General features: G+C 40.1%; 1 protein-coding gene across 10 annotated transcripts in view; it reads right to left on the bottom strand.

Annotated features, from left to right (window-relative positions):
* The window catches only part of ARPP21 (cAMP regulated phosphoprotein 21), a 1,021,360-nt gene that overhangs the window by 764,027 nt on the left and 234,488 nt on the right, over positions 1-22,845 (bottom strand). For 8 of the 10 annotated variants that reach the window (XR_013830175.1, XR_013830176.1, XR_013830177.1 and 5 more), the window contains one exon: positions 3,971-4,104. The gene's annotated coding sequence lies outside the window, so the exon portion shown is untranslated. Of the gene's footprint in view, positions 1-3,970; positions 4,105-5,954; positions 6,199-11,305; positions 11,630-22,845 lie in introns of those variants that run through there. The other 2 variants (XR_013830182.1, XR_013830183.1) reach the window with 2 other exon arrangements.

The following is a 22,845-nucleotide window of genomic DNA, read 5'->3' as shown; positions in this document are numbered from 1 at the left end:
ATCCTAGGAACCTGTGAATATGTTACCTTAATATTTCAAAGACTCTGCAGATAAGGATCTTGAGATGGGAAGATTATCCTGGATTCTCTGGGTGTGCCCAATGTAATCACAAGGGGCCTTATAGAATTGAGGCAGTTGGTACATATTCAGAGAGAAAAGATGTAAGGATGGAGCAAGAGGTCAGAGGGGAGATGCTTTGAACATGGAGAAAGGGTCCATGAGCCAAAGAACGTAGGTGGCTTCTAGAAGGTGGGAAAGGCAAGGACATGGATGTTCCCCAGAGCTTCCAGAGGAAACTAACTCTACTGGCACTTTGATTTTAGCACCATTAGGTTTATTTCAGACTGCTGACCTCCAGATTTGTAAGAAATAAATTTGTGGTTTTTAAGTCACTAAGTCTATGTTACTATGTTACAGCAGCAAAAGGAAACAAAAATGATAGCAATATATAGTAAAGAGCCTACAAGAAGGGCAATTAGCAATCACGAACGTATCATTTATTCAAAAATATATTTACATTTTTTTAAATATGTCAGCTGTAAAGGAGGGGTAGGTTTCTGGCAAATTTTGGCTTGACTTACATATCTACTGTTGACTTACATAGTTGCTTACTCTGTGCAACGTACAATAATAAATACCATTTATCACTGAAAACAGTACCAGAAGATATGCATTATCATCATCTAGAGTAGAATAAAGTAGAATACTGCTGTTCATAAAGGGAAAGTAATCTTCCCCCAAAACAAGCTAGAAATAAGTAGAGCTAGATTTTAAACGTTTCTCTGCCTGGTACCAAAACTCATGCTCTCTTCAGTATTGAGTATTTTAAGTATTTGTATTTTTCCTTCTATCCTGATGCTCACATCCTGGATAAGGCGAATGGGATTGGGCAGGAAGGAAAATTAGGACTCACTGAGCAGCAAGGAATGTCTTAGGTTTTTTCACACACATGTAACTGTATTCATTTCTCTAATTCCAGAAGCAGCCTCAACAATAACAAAGAACTCTGGATTAAGAGGCATAACATCAACGCAAGTGACCTAAACCCAAATCTTTAACTCACAGCTCCCAAAACCCCACTGAAGTAAATTCAATCTATGGTATATTACTGTAGAACCAGTGAAGGGTGTTAGCCACTCACCTGAAACTTAAATGAACTTCAGCAAGAAAAGCAGAAGGTAATATCCCTACCAGCTGCCATTTACCCACTGTGGAGGAGAACAGTACATAGAGAGGGCAGGAAGGGACGCCAAGGAGGCCTTGCTAACACTCCAGGCTCAGCATACCAGGTACCACAGGGCAAGTGGCTGAGGGGCAAATCTCAGAGTTCTTGGAGTCTCTAGCCTGGGTACCAAGATTCACCTGGCACAAAAAATCAAGAGTATTCACAGTTTATGCTTGCAGCCTGCCTCAGGCAGATCTATTGTACATGTGCCGGGAAGAGGCTATGCTTTGCATTTGGCTTCTTCCGAGCAACAGAGGGCATTCAGAAAGGCAGTGACAGCTCTAGGAAGCTTGGTGATGTGAAGGCAGACCAGATGTAACAGTTAGACAGTTGAGCTGCCTCCCTCCAAACGCAGCTATGATCCTGGATCTCTAAATTGGCAACAAAAAATTATAATGAATTTAAACTTCTCCTAACTATATGATTTCCCCCAATAACAAGCTAGAAATTCACGGAGCTAGAATTTAAACCTAGCTCTGCCTGGTTCTTAAGCCCACGCTCTTTCCAATATTCTTCATTTTAAACATTCCTATTTCTTCTTCTATTCTGATACTCACAGCCAAGGACTCTATGAGAAAGAAAGAAAAGAGAAGGGGCGAAAAGAGAAGGGGAGGGAAAGGAAGAGAAACAGAGATACTTTCACAGTCTGAAAGAAACCGTATCGGATCCCGGTGCATGAGACAATCATTGTCACTCCCCCTCACACAGATGAAAAGAACAGGCAGAGAAAAATCATCAATTATGTGTAAAGACTCAACATATCAAAAAAGGAAAAGTGTGAACAATGAAAGTTTTCTCCCAAGGAGGCACCCTTGATTCCGCTGTTGAAAGGAAAGTCCTTGACTTGGGGTATAGCCAAGGATGTAATTTATTAATTCACATAAAAGGAAATAGATGGTGGGGGGAGGAGGGGAAGCAGATGTGAGTTTGAATTCAGACTCCATTATTACCTGACTAGTCTTGGACAAAGGATTTAATTTAATTGAACCTCAGTTTTCTCAAATTAAAATGAGAATAACAACACTGGGCGTTACTTTTTGGTTCTGGCTAATGTAAGCAGAAATGGACAGTTGTTAGAAGGATATTAATAATTTACAAAATGAACAAAGGAGCACAGGAAACAAGATAGTGTAGACAAGTTAGCAGGAACACTACAGTCTCATCGAGAACTTCCACAAAGCAAGTAAATTCTAACAATTTTCAGTAATTTAAAAGCGCAGCTGAAGATTGATCTACCCAGGGTTAACTATGAACGGCCTGATTTGGTTCACACTCCTGCCATGGCTAGGGCATCTTAATGTACTGTCTAACTGGATAGTAGAAAGTGAGGAAAAGGTAATTTGCTAAAAGGAAGTCAGGAACTATTGCCCAGAAAAGGTGGAATGGATGTTTGGTGGGCCAGATAACAAGTGTCTAGCATATATCCTCATAAGGTGGTTATGAGGAGGTAATAAGAGATTTTTGGCAAAGCATCCAATAAATGAAAGCTAAAATCAGACAGGAGAGGACCAGGATTTTGTGGTCCTGTGAGTTAGAGGACTTAGCCACCTTGATTCTTTAAAATAGCAACATGACCTGTGAGCTTTTGTTTTCAATTAAGCCACTTCTGTGTGGGACCAGAGTCGGTTTAGCCATTTTTCTTAAACTGGTCTGAAAAGAATCTTTTCTTTTGCTGCTTAGAAACCTTCCCCCTTTTCCTCTAACATGTATTTAGCAAGAAAAACTTTCCCTCTAGCCCTTCCCCTTTCATGGTTTTGTTTTAATGTCCCCTGAAAATTAAAAAAAAAAAATTGATTGGCAGACGACAATTCCAATTGTGGTTGTATCCTTGGAAACCACAGAAAATTGGCTACTTTAGGCTAATTTGTTATTGTGATTTTCATGACAACAGCCAAGGGTTTATTTTAACTACTGTTTTTACTCTAATTCAATTAGGAAATAAAAAATGTTTAAAGCCAAACAGCCCTTAGACTCTCTAAGGCTGTTTCTGTTTCTCTATGTGCCTCAGTGGTGAGTGTAATAGAAGCCAGGAGATGAAGCCAATTCAGATGCCACTTGCCTTCCTGGGTTTATTTGGTGACTGACGGCCAATAATGTGTTCAAACCCTGTGTAGGAGGTTCATGGACATGGATCCAGACCTACCCTGGCCAGTCACCTTTCTTTGCAGGGTGTGTATAACTGAAAGGAAACCATTTCCTCTTGAGGTGTAAGTTTGGAGTCACTATCAAATTCTTCCAGGCAAGAAATATTAATTGTTGCCAAACACCAGCTGAAACGCACCCTTCTCAGCCTAAGACTGCAGCATGACCTGGGCTGGAGGGGTATAGACTCCATACCTTCTCAGGGCTCATACTAATTCATCAGCACAAGGAAGAGGGATTAGAACCCTCAAATCTCATTAATTATTGTTCACATTTCCACCTAGCCAGAGGGAAAACTGGGAAAAAAAGGAATGTAGTTATCCTTTTACTGTGAATATACATCATTATTACTTCCCAGCCAGTATCTCAAGATAAGTCGAAGGCAGGGTCCTTCCATCTACAAGTTCCAGAAAACACAGACACTCCCTTCACCACCCCCTAGCACAGGAAGTGCAGACACATATCCTAAACCTGGTCTGTCTGAAGCTCTCACCTGTGAACCTGAATCTCTAGGGTAGGATGTAAAAGCCCAGGGTCAGTTAGAGATGAGTCACCTAGACTGCCAATATGCAGTTGAAAGTCAAATAGCAAAGCAGTAATTACCCTTTCCAGCAGATCTCAGCAGTGCGCATAGTCCGGGGCCATCACTCCCGTGGTGTTTTCAGCCGTGGTGACGTGGCTCCAGGGGCAAATGGCCTGGCGTGGCTTGCTAAGCAGCCTGAAAAGATTATTTGATCCTGTAAAGAGAAGGAATAAAGGGTAGGGAAGGTGAGAAAAAAGAACAGCTAATTTTTGTCATAAGCATTTTGTACTATTTGGGTATTAAGATGTTTATACATAGAGCTTTAACAAAAATAACGTTCTGTCATCAAAAAGGCTGTGGGAGACAGAAATGCAGGAGTAAGTTTATTTTATACAAACCTTCCACTCACTCCTAAATGCATCCTACAGAATCCTAAAGAAGGGACTGGAAGAAACTCCCTTCATCAAGTACTCAAGAAACTGGAGGAGAGAAAACAAGCACTGCTATGGAATATTCTTGGAGTTGTTGGTAAAAGACACTGAGTTTGAAACTGACTGCTTGACTTTCAGTAGGACTGGAGGATGCTGGGACGGGATGACCATTTAGCAAGGCGTACCTGCCTGAGGAAAAAAGTGTGCACAGCTAAAATAAAGAGAAGTAAAGTGATGATGACAGTGGTCTGAATCACAGAAATATATGGCTATTGCTAATTGATAATGGTGTCCTGTACAGCAGGAAAGGATGGGCAGCCAGCTGACGTTCTGCTTCAGATTTACAACCTCCAGAATTCTATGTCTAACAGAAGCAATACCTGAGCCATCATGATAGGAGCCCTTTACACTTGAGTCACTTGCCAGATTCAGACCTCTTTGGACTAAGAGAAAGCTGGATATCCTTGAGGGAGGACTCTTCGATAACACAATGGGTTCCTACCATGAATCTTCCTCCTCGCCTTCCCCAAAGGGCCTTATAGCCATTAGCTAGGCTTCGTGGGTATTGAATAAAGAGCTTTAACCAGACATGGATGCTGTGGGAAGTTCAATTTAAATCAAAGCTTATCCTTAGGGACCTACAATGTCATTGTGATTCACAGGAAATAAGGAGGACTTTACAGAGGTCAGGTATTAAATAGATCGTGACTTGAGTCTACCTCATAGTAGCTCCAGCTGGGTCTTCCTCTATATCATGTGTATTTCCTTGGTTCCCAAGTATATTTTAGACAAGATAACTTCAGCCACTGGCATAATCACAGTTTAATCTGATCCACGGAGGAAGGTTTATTTTGGTAGGAGGGTGAATGAAAGGTTCTAGAACTCCCTTTCTGTACCAAAACACTGAATGCAAAATATAATGACATCCCTCGGGAAATCTCAGAAGCATGTGCCACTGATCACGATTTGAGAGGTTCAGAATGTTGATTCTTCTCATCATGCCATTTGACTCACCAATTTGGCTAGTACAGAAGATGGATGGTTCCTTAAGGGTGACACATAATAGTCATATGTTTAATTAGGTTAAACTCCTTTTACAGCTTGTTTGCTAGATATGGTCTGCTTACTGGAAGAAATATTCTACAGCAGCCAGTATGCTGCTATTAATCTAATCAATTATTCATTCTTATCCCCAAAAGAAGAGACAACAGGATCCACTGCATTTATCTAGCAGGAAGAGCTATGCAACTTTACCCTTCAGACTTAAAATCATTTCAATATTCTGTATATGTTTTACAAGTTCACTTTCAGGGACCATGATCTTTGTACCATCCCAGAATATATCATTCTGGTTCATCATGTTAGTGAGACTAGGCAGATAAAAGTAGCAACTACAGCAAATGCCTTGGAAACACTTGCACAATAGTTCCAAGAAGATAAACTCCTTACAGACACAGAATGCTTTTAATTCCTGGGGATCCAGTGATCTGGAGCATGCCAGCATATACGTTCTTAGAAGAAACAGTCCTGAATCTTGCATTCCCTGTTATCACTAAGAAGGAGGCAAAGTAGTCCTTGGGGATTTTACAGGCAATATATACCATATTTGGTTGTGCTTTTCCAATCTATTTACCAGGTTATTAAAAACATTTTCCGCTTTGAGTGAGTTCAAGAGCAAGAGGAAGCTTCCAGCTGGTCCAAGTTGCAGTGCAAACAGCCCTGCCACTTGGCTCCCAACTCAGCTGAATCCAGGCCGCTTGAAATCTGTGGTAGATGGGGGTGCAGTCTGGAGTCTGTGACAACCCTGATGGGAAAAGCACATTTCTTAGGATTTATGCATAAAAATCCTCTACGTTCTTTACACAGTAATTATTATTTTGAAAAATACTCTTGCCTCACGTTATACTTTGGTTGATGCCTATCCATGTGCCCATGCAAACTGAGGTAGACATCCTGGACTGTATGTTACCTACAAACTTTGAGCCATGAAGTCAGATGCACACACCAGCACACCTTTGTCAAATGGAAAAGGTGTGTGCGGGACTGGACCCAAGCAGTTCCCGAAGCATGAGAAAGTTGCGTGCGCAGATGGCTCACACACACAGCGTGCCTTCCCTTGACACACAGCCACTCCTCCATCAACCCACACTTTTGATCTCATGGGGAGACTCTTATGACTAGAGCAACTATAATTTATCATAAAACAGGGACACATTTGAGCTAAAAAGTAGGCCAGGACAACAAGCCTAAAACGGGACTGTTCTAGTCAAATAATTTTGCATTATCACCCTACCTTAGTGGTTTTCAATCTTGTCCCCCAAGAACATCTAGCAATGTCTGGTGATATTTTTGGTTGTCACAACTTGAGGGAAGGTGTGCTGTGAGCATCTAGTGAGTAAAACTCAGGGATGCTGCTAGACATCCTAAAATGCACAGAAACGTCTCACCCACAGGAAAGAATTATCCCACCTAGAATACCAGTAATACCAATAATGCTGAGATTGAGAAACTCATCTATAACTACTTGACTTAAGAGGGATAAGTTAATTTATGGGAAGTTCCACATGACAGGCTAGTACCAGGTGAAAGTGGACAGCTATAGCATTATAACCACACTCAGAGGTGGACTGGGTGTGAAAGAGTTTAGGAAAGAGAAATATTCCTAGGAGGCAGAAACGTAAGGGTTACAATGTAAGGAGGTATGCTGAAGTAATGACCCACACAGATCTTTGAACACAGGGTCCATTCCTTGGAAAGCAAGCTTGGAAGACTGCTGGTAAGGCGATTTGGAGAAATATAGGTTAATGTACCACTTGTAAATGGGCCTCAAGACCTCATTGCTGAAGAGGCCCTTAATTAACAAGAACATCTGCTCTGAGTCTTTCAGTTGACCAAATGCTGTCAACTGGCCCCAGGTTCCCAGTGAGATTCTAAAAATGTGGCCATAGTGGCAGCTTAAAAAGGAAAAAGTCATCTTTTCCCAGTGCTTATCTGTGTACCACTTTTCGTTGAGTATCTGATTCACTTTTTTTTTTTAACATCTTTATTGGAGTATAACTGCTTTACAATGGTGAGTTAGTTTCTGCTGTATAACAAAGTGAATCAGTTATACATATACATATATCCCCATATCTCTTCCCTCTTGTGTCTCCCTCCCACCCTCCCTATCCCACCCCTCTAGGTGGTCACAAAGCATGAGCTGATCTACCTGTGCTATGCGGCTGCTTCCCACTAGCTAGCGGTTTTACATTTGGTGGTGTATATATGTCCATGCCACTCTGTCACTCTTAATTCATCCACAGCAGTGACCACTAGGAGTTCCAAACATGGTACCATACTCTGACATCAGCCAGTCTCCTGGTGGCAAGTATTACACTGGATCCCTTCAATCACAGAAGAGCCGGTAATTTGTCCTCATTCTCAGTAACACTTATATTGGACTCCAGTTTCTTTACCTGCTAAATATGCTTCTGCCAACATCATTCAAAAGCCTTATAACACGAACACAGTATTATACACAATGATGCTTCCAATCCAAAACATAACAAAATAAACAGAAAAACACCTGATGCCCATTGGATTGAATTTAATTGCATGCACCCCCTTTTCCAGAAAAAGCATGCCTCAGAGAATATGGCCTCCTGAAAAGTCAGTTGCAACACCAGCTGGGAAATGATCCCTTGCAATTTCAGGGCAGTGCTCTAGACGGAATGGTATATATTCTGAACTAAAGATAAACATACGGTGGTGTTTTTTTTCACAAAGCCAGAATAAACAGGTCCATGAATCAGAGATTTCAAAAAGAAATGTCAATTCAAAATGTTACATCTAGTATTATTTTATCTTTGTATTTCTATTTTCCACAAGCCAAAGTAATCTCTTGTTCAAATAATATTATATTTGGTTCTTTCTTATTGTACTCACCATATTTAATAATGTATCCTATACCGTTCTATAAGTGATTTTCTGTAGGCACGATATCTTACTTCTCTTTGTTTTCATAGTACTTAGTGGAAAGTGGAGGCACTTAGTAAATATTTATTTAATAAATGCATGAATTAAAAAAACAACAGCTGAGTCAGTAAATGATAAAGCCAAATCAGATATTACCATTTTTTTCAAATGACCTCATAAGAGATTTGCCTTCATTTGTGGATGTTCTTACCCAAGCCAGAGGCATTATTAAGTCAAGGATAAGTCACTTGTGTTCATTGATTTTTACTGTCCACTTTTAGAGAAACAAATGAAAAACAGAAATGCACCGTGAAGGTTTTCATCACGTGACCTTTCCACTGTGATTCGGTTGCATAAAAATCTAAATTATTTTAGTACAATCAGAATGCCAATGATTGTACAACTACCTGACCTAGTGCAATTAGAGTATAATGTACCACACCTGGAGTTATACTGTTTCCCTATCTATCTATCTATCACCTTTCTGTCTATCTGTCCGTTTTAGGTAGCAACCAGCACGGGGGTGAGCAGGCAATAATCTCATAATATCAATTCCAAACACATTCTTCTGTGACACTTAAGGCACTCTTTCCTTCCATCATGGCCTCTCTGCCTTCAAAGAATCCCTATGTCACTGCAACTTGACATCATGGCCAAATCAAAACAGGGGAAGTGGACTCTACCTCACCTTTGGCTGAGCAGAATTCCAAATTTTAAAAAAAGAGGCTCAAAACTTGGATATTCCCCTGCTCCAAAATTAGTTTCAATAAGACACTCTGAACACATTTGAAGTAGGATCCAATTTTACTGGATACATCCGAAAGAATAGAAATTCTTTGGTAAACACAGTGAAGGATGAAAGAGGAATCAAACACATGGGTGCCAAAAAAGTCGAGAGACAATATTCAGCACCCTGGTGAGTCACTTAACCGTTGATGCACAGTAAGCCATCCCCAAACCGAGTAGCTTAAAAACATAACCTTTGTTTTAGCTCACACTTCTGCAGGTCAGCGATATGGGTTGGGTGTGTCTGCACGGTTCCTCTAGTCTTTGCTGGGCTCAGTCATGCATCTGCAATCCCCCGCCACAATGACTGCTTACTAGCTGCCCTAGGATGCCTTCAGCAGGACGCCTTGGGAGTCCTTCCGAAGACTACCTCAGACTTGTTCACATGGCTAATGAAACAAGAGAGCTATCGCCAAGCATGCAAAGCCTCTTGAGACCTAGGTCACAACATCATTTTTCTGCGTTCTGTTGGTCAAACAAGTCACAAAGTCAGTTCGGGCTGAAGAGGAGGAAAAATACATTTCAGGCTTTGATGGGAGGAGCTGCAAAGTCATGAGATAAACTGCATATTTTTGCAATCTACTGCCCCAGAATTCAGAGAGGAAGCTGAATGATTTGCAGAGCACCATGGTCCATTGATGACCAGCAACAGAAAGGGTCTCATCTTAGTGAATTAATGGGTAGGATCTAGAGTTTAAAGTAAGAAGACTCCAGTGAGACCAGATGATTGACCTTGGACAAGTTATTTAACCTCCCAGAGCTTCTATATCCTCATAGTTAAATGGGATTAATGATACTGTTTAACTCCCATGATTACTAGGAAGGTAAAGTGAGTTAACTTATGAGCGAGTACTTGATATCTGGTAAACATCAGGTTGAATATTAGCATAAGCAGGGAAGTATGGGAGTTTAGAGCACTGACTTTGGAGCTAGACTGTCTAGGTTGGAATGCTGTGTCTATTGCTGATTGCCTTCTTACCATTAGACAAGTACTTATACTCTCTGGGACTTATTTTCCTCATCTAGAAGTGATAAGTATTATAATTTTTACTGTTAGAATTGTCAGTGAGGCACTCTGCTAGAATTTCAGGACAAAGAATGCTAAGATCTGGTGTAATACTTGATATCTCTCTCTTATAAACCAAGGACATTATGCTGACTTTAGGCAGGTCACTTAGACTTTCCGTTTCCTCACTTTAAATAGGGAAGTTTCAACTTTGCTACTTGCAGATATATATTGAGAAGTAATTAACACATGGTAGTTACAGATGTTGAGTGATGAAAATATACTCCTTTAGATACATCCAGGTCTGAGGAAGATGGTTCACAGGAAGGTAGCCTACTCCGGGAGAACTAGTTTGCCAGCAATTTAAGAGGCTCACAAGTTCTGAAAGCCCTCAGTGACGATGGTAGAGCTTTAGTCTGGATGGACCCTCACCATTTTAGTAAAGGCAGTAAAGGAAAATGGGAGAGGCCAGGCTTTAAAGTCTCATGGAGCTGGATTCAAACTCTAAATCTTACCTAGCTTTTTATGTGACTTCTGCAAGATGCTAAAAACTCCAAGATCTTTAATTTCCTCATTTGAAAAATGAGTTCTGGGACCCTGGGTGTTTATTCAGGATTTCTACCTCTTCCCATCTTTCCTGATACTAGTATCCTAGCTTCTGCAGTAGGTCCTATGCCTGACTACTTGAGTGGCTTTCAACTGGCAGTTTGAACTCCTTGATAAAAAATATGCCACAAAGATCTACTGAATATCAACTTCTCAGCCAGATGACATAGCTCATGTGGCCCTTCTGACACATTTTTTTTTTATGGTTCATAAGAGAGAAGGCAATTGCTGATGTGACTGCAGCCCCATGGAAGTATTAATTACTGAACTCCATTAGGTTTCCACCCAGCCCGAGCTGCTTTCCTGTGAGTTAGTCTCAAGGGCCATTTTCTGTTAACTTATGACTTAATCAAACGTTCCTACTCCAGCCCTTATCCTCTCGAATCCCATTCAAAACCTACTTCTCATGGTTCCTACAACATAGACCTATGACTCAACTTCCCTAACAAGTCTGAAAGTCACGAGAGACTTTGGACAGACCTTCGGACAGACCTAAGGTCCTGCAGCAGCCTGTTATATGCCTGATCATGTTTCTTTACATTGCTGTTTGAGTCAGCTGACCTAGACTTGAGGGAGAAGTGGGCTGGTGAGGAATTTCCCTCTAAAACTTCTATACTCTTCTAGTATGTTACCTGCAGCATAAAATCGTCTTGCTTCAGAGTTCTGCTTTTGTTATTTTCTCCCTGTGGCCAGAGGTACAAAAAAATAGATTCAGAATCAGATTTAGCCATATTTGGAAAAGCTAGATAAGTATGATGACTTTACACAATTATTTACCTTTATTCACAGGGCTTTGATTCTGATTAAGGTAAAGTTTTATGAATAATAAAGACACAACTGAAGTTCCAGTGGGGCAGATTATGGGGCAAACTCTGTAAGTGCAGTGTTAAGAGGAAGCAATAAATCCAGTCCTGCCTAATTGTCATTATCTCTTTAGAAGAACTTTTGTGTGCAGTCTCCTTTGCCCAGGCTTTTGATTCCATGCTCCTAACTGTCCACATTTTGCTTTTCTCAATAATTATATTAAATTAGATAAATTAGAGTCTAACCAAAACTAATTTTGCATAATATCCCAGTCCATTTGTGAGTCTCTAAAAACCTCTCAGCTATTTCTCCAGGCAGTAGGGTAGCTAATTATTTACCCTCCCAGCAGCCTCCAAAGCACTTCTGATCCTATGTTTAGAACACAGAATGATCGCATTCAATTAGGGGAAAAAAATACGCATAGCCTTCCTAAGATAACATGAAAATTCCACCTATCCAAGGGGACTAAGTAATTTACTCTCTGCAGATTCCTCTGAATCCTGAAATAATGCACAGTGATGCACAGACATGTGGTCATTATGCCCCAGATTTCCTCATTTAGGAAATCAATTCTTAGACACTGGGGATATGTAAATTCAATTAGTCCTGAGCTGCAGAGTGATAATCATGCACTGAAATCTATATTAGCATATCCACGTGGAGCAGGCTGCTCCTCCCCCAGGGGTCTCTACCACCTGTTGAATTAATTTGGTCTGCTCCCTTGACATCCATCAGGTTCTGCATATGACAGGGGCAACTTAACCTGTTGTCAGAGGAAACTGCAAAGTTACGAGATAGTCACATCTCAGCAGAATACTACAGAGAAGAGGCAAAAACTGGAACAAATGCTTAGCCAATCAGTCACCAGATACCCCCGAAAAATGCACCTTGGCAAACAAGGACTATTGAAATCTAATTAAGAAGTTTCTCATCTGGCCAACTGGGGAGCTGCACGGTGACACAAGAACAGTGCTTAACTGGCATGGCGCCTGCTAGGCAAGCGCTTGGGAATTACATTCTTTCTCATTGTTCTTTTTAAATATTTCTGAACCACAGGGAAATACTGTTGTCATGATTCTAGAGAAGCAGAAATAAATTTCATTCTCAATCTGGTTTTAATCGACACATAGAGGAAAACATCTTGTATTATAGACATCACCCTCTCACTGACTCAAAATCTTCCAAAGACCTGGGACACCTGTTATGTATGGAGAGATAGATAGATAGATAGATAGACCAACTGACCACATAACATTTCCTGGCCCAAAGAATTATCATATACTTCCCAGCATCTGCCTTGACCCATTTTGGTGAAAAAATTTAGTTACCTAATACCCACTTCCAAATGCAGGATCTCTTTGCTTCCCCAACAAAACAAGTTCCCCTCTCATCACCCTCTTCCCTGCTATAAGGAGCCTACCTTTGACCAACGATGAACCCCACACAAACAGCTACTTCTGAATTCAAAGTGCTGAATGATAATAAGAAGAGGAGGGCTACGTATCCCAAATGCATGGAGAATCTCCATGAACTCACATTTGTTATTTAATACTGAACTCAGCCACACCCTCCTCTAGAAATCTGCTATAACAGCCTGTGGAGGCTTCCAGCCATAGTATTTTACTGTTGTCCAGGGCTACTCACTAAACTGTAAGCTTCTTGAAGTAAGTTAAAAGTTTCTTATTGATCTTTGTATCTCACAAGCATAGCACATATAAATGGACATTATTTCTGGAATCAATTAATTAAGGAAGCTGAATTTTCACTTGGTAAAAATAATAAAATATATTGTCCATGACCTTACTCATTCTAGCCTGTTTCTATGTAAATAGCACTATAGTATATAATGTCTTCTAGAGCACTATAATGTCTTCTAGAGCGGCGGTCCCCAACCTTTTTGGCACCAGGGACCGGTTTCGTGGATGACAGATTTTCCACAGATGGGGGCGGGAAGGGGAATGGTGGAACGGTTCAGGCGGTAATGCGAGCTATGGTTCAGGTGGTAAGGCAAGCGATGGGGGGCAACGGGGGGCGGCAGATGAAGCTTCACTTGCTGCCCGCCGCTCACCTCCTGCTGTGTGGCCCGGTTCCTAACAGGCCGCGGTCCCGTACCAGTCCACCGCCTGGGGGTTGGGGACCCCTGTTCTAGAGGTATACACAAACATAACTTTAATATCATCAACATGAATATGAAAACTTCATTTAGATTGATTTCAGAGAAGAGATAAGTTTTCTGGCCTCTTCTAACCTGTCCCTGGGTTTTTTTCTATCTTATAATCATGCTAATCTCTCCATTCCAGTATTAAACGATTATTTTGCTGTTTCTACTCCAATCCCCCTGGCACTGATTTCCTTTGCTCCTTTCTTGCAATGCAGCTGTAGTTCTCCCAGCTGTAGCCTCCATGTCCAACATATGTTTCTGTCCACCGTGCCATTTTTATTTTCCACCAAGTCCTCTGGCCTGTGCAACCAGGTTTTCATACATTCCTTCAGATACCTTCATTTCTGAAGAATTCATTCATTATACAATTGCTGGAAACTACTGTGTAATGGACATAGTGCTTTTTCAAATATATGAATGAGTTTATTTTTATTTTAAATGTTTGTGTACATTGTCTTTTCCCTAAGCAAGAGGCAGACTGTAAGAGGTAGAGAAAAAAAGATAAAGTTAAAAAATAATTTTTGTGGGCTTCCCTGGTGGCGCAGTGGTTGAGAGTCTGCCTGCCAATGCAGGGGACGCGGGTTCGTGCCCCGGTCCAGGAAGATCCCACATGCCACGGAGCGGCTGGACCCGTGAGCCATGGCCACTGAGCCTGCGCGTCCGGAGCCTGTGCTCCGCAACAGGGAAGGCCACAACAGTGAGAGGCCTGCGTACGGCAAAAGAAAAAAAAAATAATAATAATAATAATTTTTGTTATCTAAAATGGACATAAGAGTTGATTGCAAAAGAGTAGATCAGAGCTAGGTTTTACTTCAAGAAGGAAGGAATTTCTAAGTTTCTCTCCCTCTTGTAAACATATCTATCTCGGTGGATAAGATCATAGAGTTTGACTCTGTGCCTGGGGTAGGGAGGAGGAGGGTGTGTGGTGGAGGAAACCTGGCCTTTCTGGCTTGAAAAATTATTTGGCGGATGGAGTGGGGTGCAGGAGGAAGGGACTGGATCATAGACTTAGATATAAATCATACATTTTCTACAGAGAAACAGGAGACTATTTTCTCAGTCCTGGAACAGGCAAAGATATCTAAGATAGAATTCATACAGCACTAACTAAAACAGAAAAAAATGAGAAGTTGATAAAGTAGTCATGCAGAAAGGGCCCTTGTTAGGTCTCCGAGCCTCCCTTGGCTTCCACGTGGTTTGGGAGCCCAAGAAGTTCCTGTGTGACCCTCGACAGAGCAGACAGTAGCGTGGCAGCAAGTCAGCGGTTCCCTCTATTGCAAGGGTGAGATTTACCAGATGACAGAGGTGAGCCCGGAGCAAGATCGGCCAAGATATGGTGAAGATCACAGGACTTTGCAACACCTGACACTACTGTGCTGATGAGTTTATTGAAGAAACTACCAATCCCTGACTGAGCTGAGTTACAGCAGACAAAGGCTTCAGCAACAAATATCAAGAGAACATCCAGGGATGGGACCAGCCCTGCTTTAAAAGCCACAAATCCAGTGAGCAGCTTATACTAGGCTCTTCAAGGCAAAAGTCAGGAGGAAAAGGCAACATCATGTGGATTTAATGTCATTTGGCCATGCATCCCACATCCGTGCAAAGAACATACTAAAGAAATACACAGAAAAGGTGTGGAACTCATAAAATACAACAAAAAAAAAAAAAAAAAGGGAAGAAGAAAAAATCCTGAGACAGCTAACCAGAGTCTAAGATACCCACTGAGATCAATTTAACTTGTGGGATTAGAGTGAGATTACTGAGTGAATGACATGTTGTTTTTTTTACCTTTGCCTCCTCCAGCAGGTTAATGTTTACAAAAGCAAGAACTCTAGGATCAGATTGCTTGGGTTCAAGCCACTGATTTATAGCTCACCAGTAGCATTACCTGAGTAAGTTACATCCCTTTTCCAAACCACAGTTTCCTCATCTAATCCAGAGGGGTTATATTAATATTTATACCATAGAGTTATGCAGTAACACAGTTCCTGGTATATACCATGTGCTCAATGAATGCTCATCATTAAATATTCCACTACAGTATAATAAGCTCACCATGGAGGGAAATTAAAATCAGATTGGATGGTTTGGAAGGTGTCCCAGAGAAGGTGGCATAAATCAAATGCTGAAAACTATGTGGAAATTGATGAGAAGAAAGGGCTGTATGGGAAACTGTATGAAAGAGTTCACACAGGCTGGAGGAATGTGCACCTAAGGACTGCTGGGAGATGGGGCCAGATCATAGAAAGCTTTGTGTACTAGAAGATTCTGACTGTAGAGTGTATAAGATGATTTAGAAGGATAACTGGCCAGTATGTAGAGCAATGTTTTCTAAGTGGTAAATCTGAACCTGGATCAATGTAGCAGATCCTGATTGACATATTTTTTTTAATAAAATAAAATGAATGGAATAGATTATATGAGACTGGGTCATATACTATAAGCTTAAGTATCATTCTGTGAAATTTCGTTTCAGCATATAAATTAAAAGTACGTGTGTGTACTAGTTAGTGGTTCATTAAAGTGTAAAATGTATCTATTAATGTAGATCAATCACAGTGACTGGAAAGGAGAATGGATTGGAGAGAGACAGCGTTTACCATACTGGAATCTGAAAACGTGGTTGTATCTTGGGTTTTCTTTGTTAAATTAAATAAGAGGAAACATTTTACTTTGATTTCTTTTGCAGTCCAGCACCAGCTTTAAAGTGCTGGAATTCGCAGTTCTATTCTACATCAATATTCCCTAAGCAATGAAACTTCAGCCCACACGCTTTTCCCCTTTGATGCTTCCAAAAGCATTGTCCTCCACACCTAAAATATTTAGACAATATGACCTAGGAAGGCTGAACCTTGGATCCTAGACCTGTTCCATCCTGCTAGCTATGTGAACTTGGGAGCCATAGTCAGCCTTTCTGGACTTCAGGGAGGAGACTGAACAGTGTGATCTGTTAGGTCCCTTCCAACTCTGAACAGGTGATTCTACTAGGCCAGTTTGTTCATGAAGGCAAAATATATTTTTGTGAGAATTCAGATTAGAACTCTGGGTATTTGTGTTGCTAACCCGTGACATCCATCTGGCTAGGCAGCCACTACTGTGCAGCAGGCAAACAAGTATAAATGTTTCGATAATGTTTCCCAACAAGGGTTCCCAGTGCAGTGACTGACTCCTCTAATCTCTGCTTGCAATACTATTTGCATGTAATGTAGGTTATTATGTCTCTGACACCCCATCAGATGGATTCTCTCTTTCTATAGAATGGGATAATTCATTGTTCTTTGAATATTCACAGTATATAACACAATGGTATATTTATAGTAGAAGCATACATAATTATCAATTAAATAAAACAGTGGAATTTACTTCTCAACATCCAGATAACAGGGGAGTTGGATTTTAAAGACTCTGGAAGTGATCTGAGAATAACCAAGGCATCTAAGATTTAAGGGAGTCAAGATGCCAGGTTGATAAGAATCTAAAATTCTTTTCAGCATTTCCCCTGGAAATTCCCTTCAGTGATTTCTACCTTATGACAGAATATGATTCTAAAACGTCCAGAAGAGAGTTGCAGCTAAATGAGACAGTGTGTACATTTTTCAGTGGTCTCAAAACACTGAGAACATTATTTAAAAATAGTAGAGTTCAAGGCCTGGTAAAGAGGAACAGTCTTTCTGTATACCCAGAATTTTAGTCAGAGTATTGTTCTATGCCACCAGAGTAAAGCAAGCTGAAAAGAGACCAGCACTTACCAAGAATGAAACCTTAGATTAGTTCTTATTAAAACCTCTCAGCAGACTAGTAATGAAAAAAGAGGGAAGGGGGCAGGGCACAACCTTTGAAAGAATGACACAGCCTGAGGACATGACATAAACTGATTAGAACCAAATGGTCCAAGATGGCGGGCAAGTTGACTTCCACCAGACCTTGAGCCTCAGTATATGCTCACTGTAACACATCAGCAAGCTAAATGACACACCCACAGGCGCCATGACAGTTCTAAGGCACCCATAAGGATCAAAAAGTGGGCGGTGGCCCAATTCCTGGAAATCCCCACCCCTTCCTGAAATAGCTGAAATACTCCTCCCACTCATTAGTCTATGAAATTACCCACCCCTATAAAAACTGACAATCCCATACCTTTGTGCTTTTCTCACCTTCTGAGATGGCCCGTGCTCTGTCTGTGGAGTGTGTTTCTCCCAGGGCTGTTCTCGCTTTCTGAAATGGCCCACACTCTGTCTGTGGAGTGTGTTTCTCTCTAAATAAATCCACCTCTTACCTATCACTTTGCCTCTCACTGAATTCTTTCTGCAATGAGACAGCAAGAACCTGAGCTTCACTAAGTCCTGAAACCAGGTGTGTGACCTCAGTTTGAGGACCGTGGGTTGTGGCCGGGTTCAAGTACCGGCCAAGTGGGTTCAAGTCCCAGTCTGAGTTTTGGCCGGGTTTGAGTCCCAGCCACGTGGGTTTGAGTCCCAGTCAGGGTTTTGGCTGGGTTCGAGTCCTGGCACATGGGTTCAAGTCCCAATCCGAGATGCACGGTTTCAGCAGTGCAAGGGAAGGGACTGCATTAATATGTTAAAAGGTAAAAGGTATCTACCAAAAAACAAAAAACAACAACAAAAAAACTGCAACATATAGCAAACACACTTAATGGCAAAATATCTAGAGTCTTCCTTCTGATCCAGAATGAGATAAAAATGCCCTCTCTACTCCTATTCAGTATTATACTGAAGGTTCTAGACAGTACTAAAGACAAAAAATATATACATATATATGTATATATATATATTATAATTACATACATATATACGTATGTTTGTGAATGAATTGAAAAGGAAGAAATAAAACTGTCACATTCACACAACATGGTTATATACATAACACATGTTTAAATATATACAGATAAATTTGGAAATATGGAAGTGAATTTAGCAAGGTCATTGTTTTCAAAGTCAACATAAAATGTATATTTTTATCTACCAGTAATAGACAATTAGGAAATGAAAATCTTAAGTGAAGTAAGCCAGAGAAAGACAAATATCATATGATATCACTTATATGTGGAATCTAAAAAAAAAAGGGCTTCCCTGGTGGTGCAGTGGTTAAGAGTCTGCCTGCCAATGCAGGGGACACAGGTTTGAGCCCTGATCCAGGAGAATCCCACACGCTGTGGAACTAAGCCCAAGCGCCACAACTACTGAGCCTGAGCTCTAGAGCTTGTGAGCCACAATTACTGAAGCCCGCGTGCCTAGAGCCCATGCTCCGCAAAAGAGGAGGCCACCGCAATGAGAAGCCCGTGTGCCAGAGCAAAGAGTGGTCCCCGCTCGCCACAACTAGAGGAAGTCCGCACACAGCAATGAAGACCCAACGCGGCCAAGGATTAATTAATTAATTAATTAAATATATACAAGTGAACTTATTTAAAAAATAGACTCACAGACATAGAAAACTTACGGTTACCAAAGGGGAAAGGGATGGGGAAAGAGATAAATCAGAAGGGATATATATGTGTGGGTGTGTGCGTGAGCATGTATGTATAACTGAATCACTGTGTTGTGCACCTGAAACTAACACTACATTGTCAATCAACTATACGTCAATTGAAAGCAGTAAATTAAAAAAGGAAAATCTTAAAATACTATTTTCAATGACACTGAAAACATCCAATACCTAGGACTCAATCTGCAAAAATGCATGCAATATCTCTACACAGAATATTAAAACACTTATATGATAAATCAAATCTTTAAAAAAAAATAGTTATGCCATGTTCTTGAATAAGAAGGTAAAATATTTAAAGATGTAAAAACTCACCAAATTAACCTATAGATTCAATGTAATCCCAATCAATATTCTAGCATATGTATGTGTTTGCATAAATTTACAAGCTGATTCTAAAATTTATATGGAAATGCAAAGGACCAAGAGCAGCCAAGACAATCTTGGAGTGGAGGAACAAATGCAGAACACTCACACTACCAAGCATCATGTCTTACTATAAAGTTCTGTTCGGGAAGCAAAATTTACCAACTCAAAATATGTCTTTTTGGCATATTAATATATTTCAAGCTGGTTATTTTCTAAGAAAGAGTAGACATGGGGAAAACTCTGAAAAGCAAGTAGGAATTATTCTTTTGTAAGAAACATTAACATTTATAAGGGAAATCTCCATTTGTAAGGGGGTCTCCCCCCAAGTACCAGTAAGAAGAGGAGGACCAAATCCCTAGAAACTCTCATACATGGGGAAGGCATTGACTTAAATCTGCATAACCACCTTATCCTTGTTTACTGTGCTTTCCCCATCACCTCCCAGAACTGACTCTCCCCACCCTCAACATCCTCTTTTGTATTTAGCTGAGGATATGTAAGGTGAGGGCTTCTGTCAATTTTGGTTACACAATTTTCCTGGGTCTCTCTTATACATACATGTGATTAAACGTTGATTTTTTTCCTGTTAATCTGTGTCATGTCAGTTTAATTCTTAGACCAGCCAGAAGAATCTAGAAGGGTAGAGGAAAATTTCTTCCTCCCCAACAGTTCCAACAATTAAGATTGAATACTAACACAACATCGTAAATCAACTATACTTCAATTAAAATAAAAGAAGATTAAATGGCTTTGGCATATATATGGTTAAGCAACAAGCTGAAAAGAACAAAATAAGAGTGCAGACTTGGGCCATATACATATGGTTGCTTGATTTATGCGAAAGTGATTCTGCAATGCAGTGAGAGAAATACACGTATCAAAAAAGGTTGCAAATGCAGGTAATAATAACACCTAAGGATCATAACCAAAAAAAGGCAAAAACTACAATTAAAAAAATGGGGGAAAGTCTTAAGCAGACACTTCACAAATAAAAGAGTATCTAAGTGTTCATGTAAAAGTGCTCACCCTCTTTAGCCATGTCGAAGAAAAATTGCACCAACGGGAGTGAAACAGGCAAGGAAGGTTTTATGCAAGACTATTGTAATAGAGGTCAAGACAATCGTAATAAGGGGAGAGAGACTGGACTCAACTCTGCTGAAACAAAAGGCAGCAGAGTTTCTAAGCAGTGGAGCGAGCAATGGAAAAGTGCTGGAGGACTTGAGAAGGGAGGTTGGTCAATGTGATTAGGCCATATGCTTTTGTCTGGTTTTTTTATTATTAATTTTTATTGGAGTATAGTTGATGTACAATGTCATATTAGTTTCTGCTGTACAGCAAAGTGAATCAGTTGTAAATATACATATATTCACTCTTTTTTTTAGATTCTTTTCCCATATAGGTCATTACAGAGTATTGAGAAGAGTTCCCTGTGCTATATAGTAGGTCCTTCTTAGTTATCTACTTTATGTCATTCCCAATCTCCCAATTTGTCCCTCTCCACCCCTTTCCCCCTTGGTAACCGTAAGTTTGTTTTCTACAGCTGTGACTCTACTTCTGTTTTATAAATAGGTCCATTTGTACCATTTTTTTAGATTCCACATATAAGCGATATCATATGATATTTGTCTTTGTCTGACTTACTTCACTCAGTATGATAATCTCTAGGTCCATCCATGTTGCTGCAAATGGCATTATTTTATTCTTTTTTATGGCTGAGTAATATTCTATGGCATATAGGTACCACATCTTCTTTATCCATTCCTCCGTTGATGGACATTTAGGTTGCTTCCATGTCCTGGCTATTGCAAATAGTGCTGCAGTAAACACTGGGGTGCATGTATCTCTTCGAATTATGGTTTTCTCCAGATATAAGTGTTTGTTAATTGATGCTTATCTAGTTAGGCTCCTACCTTCCCATGGATACCAGGAAACAGGGACCCTGTCTTCCTGATTACATTTTAAAGAGATGCCTCCCAGGTCTTTGGGAAAGACAGTCCTGGCTGTAAAACTGGAAGAGACTGGGAGAAAGTTTACATCTCAAAGGACCTAAAACAGAGATAAAGGGCTTATAGTGAAGAAGAAATCTCAGTAAAGCTTATTGGAGCTGAGGGGAATTTGAAGGCCACCTTAATCATTCTCAAATTGATCACTAATCTTTGGCTTATTACTGTTTTGGGTTTTTAAAATTTGTTTGTCCGTTTTTACCTTAAAACTGCTGATGAAGTTCTGGAGTTGGTGGTAGAAATCTAAGTGCCCAACACAGTGCCTGGTTTTGTAGGCATATGGGTTGAAATTAAATGAACAAATGATTGGATTATAACTGGGTTACTGGTAAGTTTGTACACACAAGCTATTAGCAGAATTTGAACTAGAGTGAATAAAGTATCATAAATAAGTGTGATGGCTAACCTCCTTAATGTTCACCAAATGTGAGATGATGTCCTCCTCCACATAAAGTTTAATCAAAGAGTGGAAAACTGGAGGAAGGCAGTGATCTAGTTGGGACTTCCCCCTCGGGCCATGAGAATGCACCTTCATTTGGATTATAAATACTAATTGGGGTGGTGAAAAGGCACACACAAAAAAAGACAACCAGGAATTGGCAGCTTGCCTTTAAAAGACAAATAATAATCCTCGTCCCTTCTCACCATCCCAAACCACACCATTATTTCTAAGGTATAGATGGGGTCATGGCCAGGAATGTTAAGATATAATATTATTTTAAAACTCACATTAATCTTGAAAAGAGATTGTTTTATCCACATGTTAGTAAGGAAACCATTAGCCAAAATGTTGTTATTACTTAATAAGCTCATGTGACAAAGTTAAAGATGTGGAATTCCTCTTATTGCCATTAATTAAGAATTTAGGTCTAATTAAGAACTACCTAAAATCTGATTTTAAAAAATGAGTACAAAAAACAAAGAAATGAGTACAACACAGAAATAGTTATTACATAAGAAAGAGATAAATAGTCCTTTAACATACGAAAATTTGTGCAACTTATAATTAAAAGGAATGCAAATCAAAACTAAACTGGGATAAAATTTTTCACCTACAAAATTGGCAAAAATTCAAAAGACTGACAAGCACACTCTGTTGATGAGAATCTTGGGAAAGGCATATTCATACATTACTGATGCAGTAAGAAATGGAAAAAAACCTCATGGAGGGGAAACTGACAATGTTTGCCAAAATTGCATATTCATTATTTACTCTTTGACACAGTTATTCCACTTCTGGAAATTTACCTTAAAGTTTCACCTCCACAATAAGAAATAATACAGGCATACCTCGTTTTATCACACTTTGCTTTATTGTACCTTGCAGGTATTG

This window comes from Stenella coeruleoalba (assembly GCF_951394435.1).
Source record: "Stenella coeruleoalba genome assembly, chromosome: 10".
Taxonomy (NCBI): Eukaryota; Metazoa; Chordata; class Mammalia; order Artiodactyla; family Delphinidae; genus Stenella; species Stenella coeruleoalba.
The sequence above is the reverse complement of the archived record's forward strand: the minus strand, read 5'-3'. Positions and strand labels throughout refer to the sequence as shown.